The sequence below is a fragment of the Mustelus asterias genome, chromosome 22 (genome assembly GCF_964213995.1).
Source record: "Mustelus asterias chromosome 22, sMusAst1.hap1.1, whole genome shotgun sequence".
Lineage (NCBI taxonomy): Eukaryota > Metazoa > Chordata > Chondrichthyes > Carcharhiniformes > Triakidae > Mustelus > Mustelus asterias.
In genome coordinates this window covers 37,679,484-37,695,797 of record NC_135822.1, presented here as the reverse complement: position 1 = coordinate 37,695,797, position 16,314 = coordinate 37,679,484, and the positions used below count along the sequence as shown (strand labels likewise).

Below are 16,314 nucleotides of genomic sequence, written 5' to 3'. Positions count from 1 at the left end.
TCACTGGAGTTTAGAAGCGTGAGAGGGGATCTCATAGAAACTTAAAATTCTAACAGGGTTAGACAGGATAGATTCAGAAAGAATGTTCCCAATGGTGGGGGAGTCCAGAACTAGGGGGTCATATCATAGTTTGAGGATAAACTTTTAGAACTGAAGTGAGGAGAAATTTCTTCACCCAAAGGGTGGTGAATATGTGGAATTCACTACCACAGAAAGTAGTTCAGGCCAAAATTTGTCTGATTTCAAGAAGAAATTAATAGAACTCTTGGGGGTAAAGGGATCAAGGGATATGGAGGAATGGGGGAATCAGGATATTGAATTTGATGATCAAACTGAATGGTGGAGCAGGCTTGAAGGGCTGAATGGCCTACTCCTGCTTCTAGTTTCTATGGTTACCCCCTTCCCTCTATGCACCAAATTCCAGGCTTAGCAATCTGTTCACCAGTTGCTCTGCTGTCTACTTGTATAGAGAGCTTAGGACTTACACCAAAGGTACAACTGCTTAGTAATATCATCCAGTATCGGTTGCTTGACAGTTAATTGCACTGCCAGACAGTTTATGTTAACTCAGTGTCTTAACTAGTAGTTTAAGTTCCAAGTCCGAGTCTGTTATTCTAAATTATCATTTGAGAATTGCTTATCATTTGAGATCCCACTTGCACCAAATTCCTGACCTAGCACTTGGTTCACAAAGCACTTTGTTACTGGATCATTCCTTTAGTGGCACCTTCCAAACCTGCAACCTCCTCCACCTAGAAGAACAATGGCAGCAGACACATGAGAAAGCTACCTCTCCAGGTCGCACTCCAACCTGACTTGGAAATATATTACTGTTGCTTCACTGCTGGGTGAAAATCCTGGATTTTCCCCTCTGACAGCATTGGACTACAGAAAATGCTGCATCAGCCCTGTTGTCTGGAACTCCATCCACCTTTTAAGAAAAACGAATCAATTGATCAAGAGTTTTTGTCACCTTTTTTAAACTCTTCACAAAGAATGCATTGCTTATTTTTGTTCTCCATTTACACAGCTTGGGATGATTCTCTGTGTGATACTGCTTTATTTTTGGCTGCACTTCACTGTGTTGGGCATTCTCTATATTCACATCAGATACAATAGTTTGTGAAATTGGAAGAGAAAATATGTAATAGGAATTCAATATATAGTGAATAGAATTAAAATTTCACGTTCAGCCTAATGTTTTGAGGTTCAGAGATAGCATACTTAAAGGTGCAGTGTTTTTATTTCCCAATGCACAGGTAAGCTATCCAGCCGTAGAGTTCCCAGAGTGCAGAAGGAGGCCATTCGGCCCATTGAGTCTGCAGTGAGTGGTAAGAATCTGGAATGTGTGCTGGCAGCAGATTCAATTAAGAAATTCAAAAAGGATCTGGATAATCTGAAGAGAAAATTTGTTGAGCTATGGAGAAGAACCAGGGGATGGGATTGATCTAGTTGCTCTTGCAGAGAGCTTGCATGGACGTGACTGGTCAAGTTGTGAATGCTTGGTTGGTTATGTTGTTAAAGATATGTGGATGATGGTCTTTGTTTGATTAAGGGCTGAGAACAAATGGTCAGCTGGAACACTGGGTTACAAGTTTGGACACAGAGATCTGTAATGCTGCATCCTGTGAATAAACTTACTAATCAGGAAAGGATCCATGCCCTGTTTTGCACTTCACCGTTTGGCTTGGATGCATTGACCAGGAATGGCCGCCTCCTGTGCTGTAGTCATTCTATGATCCATGAACTTTAAAAAAAAAAGTCTGTTTTTGTTTCAATTTGCAATCTGACTCGTGTCATTAGAATAGTCTCATTCAAATTAATTTGTATACAGATTAGAAGCATTTAGTAAAAGTTTGTTTCTGTATTAGCAAATTACTACTTCATGTTAAGAGATTCAGAACATATGGGCACTGGGACTCTATCACCTCAGAATTATTTTGGGCTCTTGCTTCAAGTGTGTTATGTTGGGATGTTTTCTGCTGGGAGTGTTTTCTTTCTGACATCTTGGCATGATTCCTCCACTGCATTTGTGCCTGAGTTTTAATTTGAATCCAAGATATTTTCTAGCTTCAGAGCAGAAGCAGAAAGATTTTTTTTTACTATCAAAGTAACTGCAATGACGAAGGAATCACCAGTGTGAGGAGTTTCTTTCCTCAGTTACTTCCTGCTCTTTGGGAAACCAGGCCTTAAAATGACCCCTTCCCAAGTTAAACTTCACGTGTCTGTGACAGAACTGGATCTGCTTTCTCTGCATTCATTCAGCTGAATAGGGTACTTTACCGATTGATTGATTAAACTTCATGGTCAATTCTCAAGGTTTGAAGAGCACCTGTACAGGGTAACGGAGTTGCAATAAAATTTAAGACTTTGGCTCCTCAGTGGATAAATAGATTCTTGTAATCTGTTTTATAAAATTCTGGAATAAAAAATGCTGGAAATGCTCAGCAGGTCTGACAGCATCTGTGGAGAGAACGAGTTAACATTTCGGGTCATAATGAGTCTTCATGAGAACTGGAAAAAGATAGATACAATAAAATTCTAGGTGTCTCACTGGAATGTGCGATCCTAGTCACTAAAGCTACTGTCAGCTGCTTTTGGGTACATTAACTACTAAAACACGAGGTAAGATGTGTTCACAACCTAAACAAGGTCTGCTCTCTATGGTAACAGTGTGCCTCTGTTAGCGGGACTTAATCTATACGTACCAAACTATTTCAAAACATTTTTTAGATACAGATAAATGCTTTGCTTGGATATCCCGGAGAGTATCTCGTGTGTGATGTTGGGATTCCTGGTATTGTGATTAAGGTGAGACATTCATTGACTTCTCAAGTTGATTCATAGTCGTGGTGGTTTAAACCTAATTACACCTGCTTCATTGTTTCTCAGGGTACCCAAGTAACAGCCATTATTTCTCTTGTTTATTCTTTCAATGTTGGTCCCTCGTTCTGGTATTACCTTAGTAAGTCTCTTTGATATCTTCTCCATGGCTGTAATTTTTTTTCCAAAGTGAGGTCTCCAAAACTGGACATGGTAGTCTGCAGCCTAATCAATTCACAGATTTAGACGTAACTGTTTGATTTTGTAATGCATCTCTTGTAACAACTGTCACATGTTTGTGCTGGACATTCTCTCTAGTTAAGTTACACTGTAAGTAGTCTCACAACACCAAGTTAAAGTCCAACAGGTTTATTTGGTAGCACGAGCTTTCAGAGCCTTGCCCCTTTATCAGGTGAGTGAAGAGTTCGGTTCGCAAATAGGGCATATATAGACACAAACTCAATTACAAGATAATGATTGGAATGCAAGTCTTAACAGATAATCAAGTCTTTACAGGTGCAGACAATGTGAGTGGAGAGAGGGTTAAGCACAGGTTAAAGAGGTGTGAATTGTCTCCAGCCAGGACAGTTAGTGAGAGTTTGCTAGCCCAGGCAAGTCGTGGGGGTTACAGATAGTGTGACATGAACCCAAGATCCCAGTTGAGGCCGTCCTCATGTGCGGAACTTGACTGTCGGTTTCTGCTCAGCGATTCTGTGTTGTCTGAAGGCCGCCTTGGAGAAAGCTTACCCAAAGATCAGAGGCTGAATGCCCTTGACTGCTGAAGTGTTCCGCGATAGGAAGGGAACACTCCTGCCTGGTGATTGTCGAGTGGTGTCCATTCATCTGTTGTCGTAGCGTCTGCATGGTCTCGCCAATGTATCACGCTTCGGACATCCTTTCCTGCAGCGTATCAGGTAGACAATGTTGGCTGAGTCACAAGAGTATGTACCGTGCACCTGGTGGATGTTCTCACATGAGATGATGGCATCCATGTCAATGATTCGGCACGTCTTGCAGAGTTTGCTGTGGCAGGGTTGTGTGGTGTCGTGGTCACTGTTCTCCTGAAGACTGGATAGTTTGCTGCGTTCAATGTTTGAGGTTGCGTGGTTGCTTGAAGGCAAGAAGTGGAGGTGTGGGGATGGCCTTGGCAAGATGTTCGTCTTCATCGATGACATGTTGAAGGCTCCGGAGAAGATGTCATAGCTTCTCCACTCCGGGGAAGTACTGGACGACGGAGGATACTCTGTCTGCCGTGTCCCGTGTTTGTCTTCTGAGGAAGTCTGTGCGGTTTTTCACTGTGGCACGTTGGAACTGTCGATCGATGAGTTGAGCGCCATATCCTGTTCTTATGAGGGCATAATTCAACGTCTGGAGGTGTCTGTTGCGATCCTTCTCATTTGAGCAGATCCTATATATATGGAGGGCTTGTCCATAGGGGATGGCTTCTTTAGCGTGTTTAGGGTGGAAGCTGGAGAAGTGGAGCATTGTGAAGTTATCTGTGGCCTTGCGGTACAATGAAGTGCTGAGCTGACCGTCATTGATGGAGATGCGTGTATCCAAGAATGCAACCGATTCTGGAGAGTAGTCCATGGTGAGTCTGATGGTGGGATGGAACTTGTTGATGTCATAATGTAGTTTCAGTGATTGTTTGCCATGAGTCCAAAGGAAGAAAATGTCAAGTCTATAGCGCCGGTTGAAGGTCCTGTGCAGTGAAGAAGTCTTGTTCAAACCTGTGCATGAAGATGTTGGCATATTGAGGTGCAAATTTGGTCCCCATGGCTGTTCCATGTGTCTGGATGAAGAACTGGTTGTTGAAGGTGAAGACATTGTGGTCCAGAATGAAGCGAATGAGTTGTAGAATTGCGTCTGGAGATTGGCAGTTGTTGGCATTGAGTACTGAGGCAGTTGCAGCAATGCCGTCATTGTGGGGGATGCTGGTGTAGAGTGCCGAGACATCCATTGTGATGAGGAGTGTTCCTGGTTCAACTGCTCCTTGGGTGCTGAGTTTCTGTAAAAAGCCCATAGTGTTGCGACAGAAGCTGGGAGTTCTTTGTACGATGGGTTTCAGGATGCCCTTGATGTAGCCAGAGAAGTTCCCACACAGGGTCCCATTGCCCGATATGATGGAGCGGCTGGGTGTGTTGGCCTTGTGTATCTTTGGGAGGCAGTAGAAATCTCCAACGCGAGGAGTACGTGGGATGAGAACACGGAGGGTGCTCTGAAGGTCCGGATCAAAGGTCTTGATCAGTTTGTTGAGTTGACGGGTGTGTTCTTTGGTCGGATCTGTGGGTAATCACTGAAACTACATGATGACATCAACAAATTCTATCCCACCATCAGACTCACCATGGACTACTCTCCAGAATCGGTTGCATTCTTGGATACACGCATCTCCATCGACGGTCACCTCAGCACTTCATTGTCTGTAGTGTCCTCGTTGTTCAGTTGTCGGTACGCTTCTTTACAGTAATCCGTTCTGTTCAGTATGATAGTGGCCCCTCTGTCTGCTGGTTTGATGACAATGTTGCGGTTGGTCTTGAGAGCGCGGATGACGTTGCGTTGTGCTTGGGTGATATTCGGGGCTGTCTTGTGAGTGTGGCTGATGAATCTGGCATTGATGCACCTCCTGACGGCTTGGGCATACATGTCGAGTCGAGGGCAGTGGCCTTCCGGAGGAGTCCAATTCGACTCTTTCCTCTTCGGTCGCTGCACCGCAGATCTCTGTCGACTGTTCTGATTCATTGGCTGTCTCGTTGTGTTTGCTGTTGGCCTCTTGGTGTTTGTGGAAAAACTCCCGCAGCCTCATTCGCCTGATGAATTCCTCTGTGTCGGCTGCGAGACTGATGGGGTCCATTTTGGTGGTGGGGCAGAAATTGAGCCCTCGGCTGAGAACTTCGATTTCGTCTGGCTGAAGTGTGTTCCGACAAGTTGACGAGGGACTTCCCTGCAGTGGTACTATTTTCTACTGTGGTATCGGGGGAGGTTTGGCTGCTGCTGGTGGTGATGCCGAGTTTCTCAAGTTTCCTGTTCTTGGTGCGCATGTAGATGGCGTAGTTCCGTTGTCTTGTCTGCTTGGCAGTGTTTCGCAGCTGGTCTGCATCCTGAGCGTAAGTTGAGAATATGGACTCTATTTTGGTTTCCAGGTTGTGGCGTCTCCTGTAGAGCTGGTTGAGGAGTGAGAGAGAGGTGCGACGGCAAAGTCTCTCAGCGTAGTCTGTGTTATAGGATGACCTGAGTGGGTTCGTGATCTGTAGTCCTTTCGGTATCTTGTCTGTTTTCTTGCATCTTTGTAGAAATTTGATGTCTGTGTTGATATGTGTGATCTGTTTGGAGATCCTCTCCACTTTGAGCCGGCAGTTTGCGGTGTCGGTGGTAGCCATAATGTGGAGTTGCCGGCATTGGACAGGGCAGTGTGTTGGAAGGGGCAAGGCTCTAAAAGCTCGTGCTATCAAATAAACCTGTTGGACTTTAACCTGGTGTTGTGAGACTACTTTAAGTTACACTAGTCACTCTTGTCCCCAATGACTGCCAATGTACCTAGTTAAACAATGATCCTTACTCCAGATATCAACATTGAAATGCTGTGCGCGCCACTGGCCTGAAATCTACAGAGATTTGCACAACATCAAACCAACATGGTTTATTTTGAATAGATTACATGAATGAATTGTATGCATCTTTATAGTCTGTGGCTTCGGAAAATGATAACGATACAGCAGGATGTGGGTTTTCCATCTTGTGCTGAGGCCCTCAGCCTATCTTGTCTTGGGTTATAAAAGCATATTGACAGATATTTATTGTATTTCAGCTGATTCAGCATAAAATATTATGTTTAACACTCAGAAAAATGAAATACTAGCGTCTTTTTCCTCCCCCTTCCCAAATCCAATGGCTCAAAGATGCAGTCTGTACACACTGATAAACAGCTCACCATGGCTGTTGGTGCTGTTAAACCACGGGATTTCACGAACTTTGTGGGAGCCTATCTGGGGTGCCACTCATGCTAGCATCCCTATCAACTTAGTTGAAGCCTAGCTGCATGTGTTGTGCAGTGTAGTTTACCAGTAAACCATGATTGACATTGAATTGCCTTTGTGTGCGGCCAGCTTTGAATCTTGAGAAAGAGTTGCTCTTGAATTATACAATAGAGCATCTTCACCTATTCACCTGTCAAGCTTGCTTGAAACAAACAAAACGCAAGAATAGGATTGTTCTGTTATAAACCCAAGTTATTGGTCACATGCCCTTCTGTATCTTCACTTTGAGTAGCTAAGATACGTAAGACTACCTTGTTCTGAATGAGGTGCAGAACTGTTTTCTGACTATGCTAAGTGTCCTGTATGACTGAGAATGTGTTTCCTGGATAAAGTGCCTCTTAATTTCTGTGTACAGTCATGTACTGGCTTCCTTTCTTCCTGTCCCTATAACTTGAGCTTTGATTGGTTAGAACAACGAAAATTACAGCACAGGAACAGGCCTTTTGGCCCTCTAAGCCTGCACCAACTATGCTGCCCATCTGAACTAAAATTCCCTACCCTTCCAGGACCATACCCCTCTATTCCCATCCTATTCATGTATTTGTCAAGACGTCCCTTAAAAGTCACTCTTGTATCTGCTTCCATCATCTCCCCTGGCAGCAAGTTCCAGGCACCCACCATCCTTTGTGTCGAAAGGATGCTTGTGCATCTCCTTTTAAACCTTGCCCCTCGCACCTTAAACCTATGCCCCCTAGTAATTGACTCTTCCACCCTGGGAAAAAGGTTTCTGACTATCCACTCTGTCCATGCCCCTCATGATCTTCTAGGCTTCTATCAGGTCGCCCCTCAACCTCTGTTGTTCCAGTGAAAACAAACCAAGTTTCTCCAACCTCTCCTTTATAGTTAATGCCCTCCATACCAGGCAACATCCTGGTAAACTTTTTCCGTACCCTCTCCAAAGCCTTCACATCCTTCTGGTTGTGTGGCGACCAGAATTGAACACTATATTCCAAGTGCGGCCTAACTAAAGTTCTATAAAGCTGCAACATGACTTGCCGATTTTTAAACTCAATGTCCCGGCCGATGAAGGCAAGCATTGTCATATGTCTTCTTGACTATCTTCTCCACCTGTGTTGCTATTTTCAGTAACCTGTGTACCTGTGCACCCAGATCCCTTTGCCTATCAATACTCTTAAGGATTCTGCCATTTTCTATATATTTCTCATCTGGACCTTCCAAAATGCATTACCTCCCATTTGTCCAGATTAAACTCCATCTGCCATCTCTCTGCCCAAGACTCCAACCAATCTGTATCCTCCGACGGTCCTCATTGCTATCCGCAATTCCACCAACCTTTGCATTGTCTGCAAATATACTAATCAAACCAGTTACGTTTTCGCACCCTTCCACTGTTACCCTCTGTCTTTTATGACTGAGTAAGAGTTTTAACAACACCAGGTTAAAGTCCAACAGGTTTATTTGGTAGCAAATACCATTAGCTTTCGGAGCGCTGCTCCTTCGTCAGATGGAGTGGAAATCTGCCTTTTATGACCGATGTGGAGATGCCGGCGTTGGACTGGGGTAAACACAGTAAGAAGTTTAACAACACCAGGTTAAAGTCCAACAGGTTTATTTGGTAGCAAAAGCCACACAAGCTTTCGAGGCTCTGGAGAGCCTCGAAGGCTTGTGTGGCTTTTGCTACCAAATAAACCTGTTGGACTTTAACCTGGTGTTGTTAAACTTCTTACTGTTTTATGACCGAGCCAGTTCTGTATCCATCTTGCCAGCTAACTTCTGATCCCTAGCGACGTCAGCTTCGGGTGCCAGTCTGCCATGAGGGACCTTGTCAAAGGCCTTATTGAAGTCCATGTAGACAATATCACTGCCCTACCCTCATCAATTATCTTCGTCACTTCCTTGGAAAACTCGATCAAGTTAGGGAGACACCACCTCCAAAACCATGTTGCCTCTCGCTAATACGTCCACTTATTTCCAAGTGGGAGTAAATACTACCTTGAAGAATCCTCTCCAATAATTTCCCTATCACTGACATGAGGCTCACCAGCCTGTAATTACCTGGATTATCCTTGCGACCCTTCTTGAACAAAGGAACAACATTGGCTATTCTCCAATCCTCAAGGTCCCCCCTGTAGCCAGTAAGAATACAAAGATTTCTCAAGGCCCCAGCAATTTCCTCCCTTGCCTCTCATAGTATTCTGGGGTATATCCCATCAGGCCCTGGGGACTTGTCTACCTTAATGTTTTCAAGACTCCCAATACCACCTCCTTTCTGATCTCAACGTGACCCAAACTACACACCCTTCCCCAGACTCATCATCCACCAAGTCCTTCTCTTTAGTTAATACTGACGCAAAGTACTCATTTAATACCTTGCCCATTTCCTCTGACTCCACGAATAGATTCCCTCTCCCTGGCTGCCCGCTGGCTCTTTATATATGTATAAATAAAAATAGCTGCACTCGCTTCCTGGTTTGTACTTCCCAGTCTGAAATCACTTGATGTATAAATTGTCATAGCTTCCTACTGTGCTTGTTGTTGACTTGATGAAACCTCCGGAAATCATACATCCCCTGACTTCCCAGATATGAGAAGCCAATTGGGGGGCCATAATGTGTGAATTCCGTTCACTATAAACATGTAGATAATGAGACAACTATGATCAATGCACAAACAGGATCATATGGGCATGTTGTTCCTGAGCCCAGATTTCAGGACCTCTTCAGTCCAACTTGTTTGCCTAAAAACCTTTTAATTTCCTTTTTGATGCACCAGTCGAGACTTGCTTTGTGTAGAGTGCATGTGAGTAGGAAGGCAGATGAAATGTTGGCATTTATTGTGAGAGGAATAGAGCGTAGAAGCAGTGAAATGTTACTACAACAGTACAAGGCCTTAGTTAGGTGACATCTGGGGTACTGTGTACAGTTTTGGTCTCCTTAAAGGATATAATTGCATTTGAAGTGAAGGTTCATTCGACTGACTCCTGGGTTGAAGGGATTATCTTCTGAGGAAAGAATAAGCAGATATGGCCTATACCCATTGGAGTTCAGAAGAACGAGAGGTGATTTTATTGAAACATACAGGATCCTGAAGGGACTTGACAGGGTGGATGCTGTGAGGGTGTTTCCTCTTGTAGGGGAGTCTAGAATTAGGGGATGCTAGCTTAAAAATTAGGGATTCCCATTTAAGGATGTAAAATTTTTTCTCTGAGGGCCGTTAGACTGTGGAATTCTCTTCTGCAGAGAGCAGCGGAGGCTGGGCCACTGAATATATCCAAGGCTGAGTTAAACAGATTTTTGATCAAGGGAGTCGAGGGTTGTGGGGGACAGACAGGAAAGTGGAGTTGAGGCCGCAATCAGATCAGGTATGATCTTATCAAATGGTGCAGCAGGCTGAAGGGGCTAAATGGCCTACTCCTTTCTTGTGCCTCTTGTCTCTTAATCCTTGGGATCGAGGATGACTTGCTTCCACTTAAAAATGAGTTTTCAGCTGACTGAGGAGTCCAATGCATGACCTACAGTCTCTGTCACAGGTGGGGCAGATGATGGTTGGAGGAGCGGGTGGCTGGGGTGCCTGGGTTTCCACTTGCTTCAGCTGTCAACACTTGGTTTCAATTTGCTCTTGGCAATGAAACTTGGGGTGTTCTGTTTCTTCCTGGATGTTTTTTCTCCATTTCAGGCAGTCTTGGGCCAGGGATTGCCAGGTATTGTTGCGCTTTTTCAAGGAGGCTTTGAGGGTGTCCTTGAAGCACTTCCTCTGTCCTCTTGGGGCTCACTTGCCATGTCAAAGCTCTAAGAACACTTGTTTCGGGAGCCTCATGTCAAGCATGCAGCTGATGTGACCCGCCCAGCAGAGCTGATTGAGCGTGATAAATCCTTTAATTCTGAGGATGTTGGTGCACCTATGCTGCCAATGCATTTTCAGCATCATGGGGAGGCAGTGCTAGTGGTGCTGCTTTCAGGGTTCGAGGTGCCTACTGTACATAATCCATGTCTCTGAGCAATATCGAAGGGTGGATATCACTACTGCTTTGCAGACCATGAGCTTAGTGCTTGGATTGCGATCCTGGTCTTCAAACACTCTCTTCCTCAGGTGACTGAACGCTGTGCTGGCAAACTGAAGGCAGTGTTGAATCTCATTGATGATGTATATCCTTGTTGATAGTAAGCTCCCACGGTATGGAAAGTGGTTCACATTGTCCAAGCCTTGTTGTAGATTTTGATAACTGGAAGGCAATGCAGTGTGATGAGGGCAGATTGGTAGAGAACCTTTGTCTAACAATTAGTTAGTATAAGGACTGTGCTTTTGTATGCCTCGGTGAAGTTGTTAATGATGGCTTGAGTGTGTGCAGATGTAAGCATCACCTGTGTTCTGTAGTTCGATGACAGGGTGGGGTAACCATGGATTTGGCCTGCGCGTGGCAGAGGTTGAACAGATTCTCCATTCTAGTGGAGAGCTTGCTGAGGTGGAGATGGAGCATTGTAGCAAGGAAGATCAAAAAGAGGGTCGGTATGATGACATAGCCTTGCTTAATCCCAGTTTGAATGTGAGTTGGCTCTCTGGTGGATAGTCCAACGCCGGCATCTCCACATCTCTGGTGGAGCCATTGGTCTGGATCACGGCTTGCATGTCATCGTGAAACAGGCAGAGGATGTTAACAATTTTTGAGGGCAGCCACAATCCATAATCCATTATCCATAATCCTTTGAGGTTGACAGTGGCAAAAGTTAACAAAGGCCTCTCTCCTTGGTGCTACTCTGTCATGTTGAAGTGCTTTGGGATTCCATCTGGTCCAGATACCTTGTGCAAAGGTTGGTGCTGTTCCCTGCATTTCTCTTGTAGTTGCTGCATGGTGAGGATCTTGTCCATTGTGCACCTTATTGGGCAGTATCTACATTAGAACTCTGGGAGGAGCTCTTCAGCCATGGGGAGATGATGAATAAGGGGGACTCTTGAGATGAATGTCCATGTGGCTGACAACAAGGGAATTCTTCTGTAGTTACTGCAGTCAGCGCCCGCAAGAGGACTTCCAAGACCTCCTTAACAGAGACTCTGTCTTCAACACAAGTGTCCTCGACTCCATCCCACAGCATGCAACTCGCCTCCATCCCACAGCATGCAACTCGCCTCAAGGTTGAACATGCCATCTGACAGCTAAACAAGAACAAAGCATCCAGAGCAGATGGAATCCCTGTCAAAGCACTAAAACATGGCTGAGAAGTACTACTGGTACATATATGACCTCATTCCCTTAGCTTGAACAAGGACAACACCCCATGAGGTCTTGAGACGCTGTAATCACAACCATCTTCAAAAAGGGTGAGGTGGTTGTTGTACACCAGCGACCACACTGGGAAGAGGGTCCAAAATGATTGGAGACTCGGTTTTGCTGTATGGGTCTAGGACGTACAAACAGACTTTTCTTTTCTCTTTCCCACAGGACCTCTGTCCCTGGGATACATAAAGTGCAGTGGCAGGATGATGAGTCTGGCACTGGCCTTTCACTGTTAATGTCTGTGTTGCTCTTGTGTAATGACTACCTTGTTCATCAAAGGAATTATCCTGGGATGACATTGGTTCATCACGCCTTCTACTTGTGAGTTTACGAGGACATGAGGTTGTTAAATAAATAATCTAGCTTTGAGTATTTCTTACATTCCTGACTATGTTGCCATATTAATTTGTCTGGCACCTTGATAAATCTATCCATTAAGTTAGATGACATAAACCCTTGTAACCCATTTTCTTTTCTGAGGTTTCAAATATTTAGCGCAATGAACAGTTTATAAACTAAGCAGCTATTTCCTTAAACTTTTGTGAATAGTATGTTTTACAACAGCATAGTTGACACTGTCCCCAGAATCAACATTTGAAAACATCAGAAGTGCTTCACCCCAAAGTAATGCTACAAGATGATCCACCAGTATATCTTTGTACACCTTACCGTGCTAAGCTCGCATCTCAAATACTTAAAATCCAATAATGTTAATTTCATTCAGCAAATTACAGGCCAGTGTTCACCTCATCTCCTAGAATCATTTGTCAATGGTGTTTCTCTGCCAGTTCAAGAGCATGATTTTGTGCCGAAGAAACTATTTTCTTCTTGTCCTCAAATTTTGACATTCTTTTTGACTCTGCAGTTTGCCTTTCTCCTTGTCCTGCTTATGTCATTCTTGTTTGCTTCCTTGGCTTCCTCCATATTTCACTACAGCCAAACAAGCTAACTCAGTTACTCTGTCGGGGAATCTTTGATTTTATTGCTATCAATTATCATTCATTGTTCATTAATGTATAGTTTATTTAAAACTTTAAAGTTTTTTAATTGCTTATTGTCGATGAGGGCAGTTATTCCAACATTAGAATGCAGGCTTACCAGCATTCTAATGATAGTGATGTTTTCAGAAATGCTGTTTGTCAGAAACAGTAAGAAGTCTCACAACACCAGTTTAAAGTCCAACAGGTTTATTTGGAATCACAAGCTTTCGGAGTGCTGTTCCTTCATCAGGTGAGTGGAGAAGTAGGTTTCACAAACACGGCACATAGACAAAGACACAATGCAATCATTATCTTGCAATTGTGTCTTTGTCTATATATGCCGTATTTGTGAAACCTACCTCTCCACTCACCTGGTGAAGGAGCAGCACTCCGAAAGCCCGTGATTCCAAATAAGCCTGTTGGATTTTAGCCTAGTGTTGTGAGACTTCTTACTGTGCCCCCCAGTCCAACGCTGGCATCTCCACATCTTGTCAGAAACTGTTCTGGTTGGAGAGGCAGAACTTTTTATTACGATTGCATTGACTTCCTCATAGAGAACTGGATCCTTCACTATTATTTCTAACTTTAGGAATCGATCATATTTCCTGAGTATAAATTTGCTCTGCAGACAACTATGTCAGCGTTTGTTTTTTTTTAGGATGTGGCTATCAGTTACTACTTTCAAGCAACAAAGGACTGTGCAGGATATTTCAATGACCTGACAAATATAAGGACACCTCTTGCCAGAGTACTTGTTCGTGATAGTTGTGTCCCTTCTGTTATGATGGTTGCAGATTCCACCTGAAATTGACGTAGCTTTTGGACATGACATGAGTTGACCTTAAATTGGGTATTGATGGTAGCAACAATGTTTGTCTCCAATATCATGCTTGGAAGTAGATCATAGAATCCATAGAATCACTACAGTGCGGAAGGAGGCCATTCAGCCCATTGAGCCTGCACCAACAACAATCCCACCCAGATCCTATCCTCATAATCCCATGTATTTACTGCTAATCCCCCTGATACTAAGGGGTAATTTAGCATGGCCAACCAACCTATCCCACACATCTTTGGAGTGGGAGGAAACTGGAGCACCCGGAGGGAACCCATGCAGACACTGGGAGAACATGCAAACTCCACACAGTCACCCGAGGCCGGAATTGAAGCTGGGTCCTTGGTGCTGAGAGGTAGCAGTGCTAATCATTGTGTCACTGTGCCACCAACTGATCCTTTCTATCAAGTTAACTAATACAGTTGTGTCTGAAACACTTATTCAACAGTATGTTTGGCTTTGATTTCTGCTTGTTGGCGAATGGTTTGGTAATATATTTACATAGCCTGTTTCTGTGCTGTACATTCTATTTGGGCCCAGATGGTCCATGTAAGTCTTTTCACACTTTACTTCATCTCGCCCCATCAGTCTTAACACATTTTTTCTTTCTGTCTTGGTTTGTCTAGCAAACGTGTTAATGTATCTTTTCTGTTTGTTTCATCTACTCAGACTAACTATTTCCATATTCTAACCACACTCTGCTATTGAAGATTTTCCTGAATTTTCTATTGGATTTACGAGTGACTATCTTATAGTTATGAACTATTTTTGCTCTCCCTACAAGAAACATCTGCTTTATGTCTACCCTATTAAATCTTTTCATAATTGTTACAACCTCTACCAGGTCATTATCACACTTTCTTTTCAAGTGAACAGAGCCCCAGCCTGTTCATTTCTGATGAGTATAACTCAGTTATTTTATTGCCTGTCGTATGTATTCTTTTGCTGCAAATACCTCCCACGAGGGAATTGCCAACTTGTCGGCACTGTCAACTGGCATGTCAACAAGTTCAAGTTGTGTAACTTGTACTTAGATTCTTTCGGTCCTGATGTAGGGGCTGTGTGTTTCCTGACCAGGACTTATTGAATGGAAGATGGTCCGACCAACATTAATTTCACTTTTTGAAAAAAAACATTCTGAAGTGTTTTTTTTACAATCTCCCCATCTCCCCCAAAATGATCATTTGCACTTGGTGCAGAAGTTTCAGTCAGCAAGATGATACACGCCTACAGACAATGCCATGCTTCTTGCATCTTAGAGATACAGGCTGTTAAGGAGTAGATTGACCTTAACTGATTTGTCACGATCAATAATATGGCATTGTGCAAGCTAACAGAGTTTCTATTTTACAGATATGTTTTAGCTAAATAAGGAACATGCACTAGGTTTTCATTTTTATTTCTCACTATATGGACCTGCTGACTAGAAATGAGCAATGACTTTGCAGGAATATCTACCTTTAAGTGGCCGGATTCTGCCATAATTCTGTGGTTGGTTTTGTGGTGCTTTCACCACTTTCTTGGTTCTAAAGGAGAAATTGCTATCAGCTTTACACCGGTTCTCATTGATAAAATTACAATGGCCAAGCTTGCTGCCAGTTAATCCTCTGTAGGACTCGTGCCAAAAATGCTTAATTTTGTTTGTGAGGTAGAGCTTGCAATTACTAACTCTACTCTTTTTGGCTTGTTTCTACTTTTTTCCCCATATTCAAGCCTCCTTCAGTCTGCAAAATTCCCTGGCTGAGAGGTTAGGCAGATTATCCATGCAATTTAGACCAATGTGGAACCTGCATTCTACCACTTCATAATCTCTTACTCCAAGAATAAAAATGAATCATGTTGGCCTTGAAAAGCATCATTTGTAATGCGCTGGCTGTACAATTCAAAAATTGTGAATGAGAAGCTCTTAAGTACTCGTGAGTGTATTCCCTTAGACTCATCAAATGCTGTATTATATAGCAAAGAGCTTGGAAGATGATCTTGAAGGGAAAGAAAGTATCTCTTATTACCAGTAAAAACCAAAATGGAAAATTTGAGTTTAGAGACTACTTGATCAGTATACTCATGTTCCATAATTAAACTATTTTAATTAATTCCTCTTCAGTTTGAGAGCATTTTAAGGGTGAAGTGGATTAAATGCCACTTTGCTTCATTTCTGGATTTTAATTGCTGAATTGATCAACTTAGATTTTTTTAAAAATGTTGTTAAAACTGGGATTGAATTTTTTTAACTCAAATATATTCTTTACATTAGTTCAGTACATTAACAAAATATCAAAAGGCTTTAGAAACGCTCTTCCCTTTTCTGAAATGGTGGACAGTTTGACTTTAAATTGTCTTACCTACTTTGTTAGTGCTTTAATGCTACTTCAGACTTGCGAGAAGCTGCACCAGCTGTCAGCTCTG

At 43.2% G+C, this 16,314-nt stretch overlaps 1 protein-coding gene across 38 annotated transcripts in view; it reads left to right on the top strand.

The window, feature by feature from the left end:
* Nucleotides 1-16,314, top strand: part of LOC144510004 (eukaryotic translation initiation factor 4 gamma 3-like) — a 357,463-nt gene that overhangs the window by 69,525 nt on the left and 271,624 nt on the right. The window lies entirely within an intron of this gene.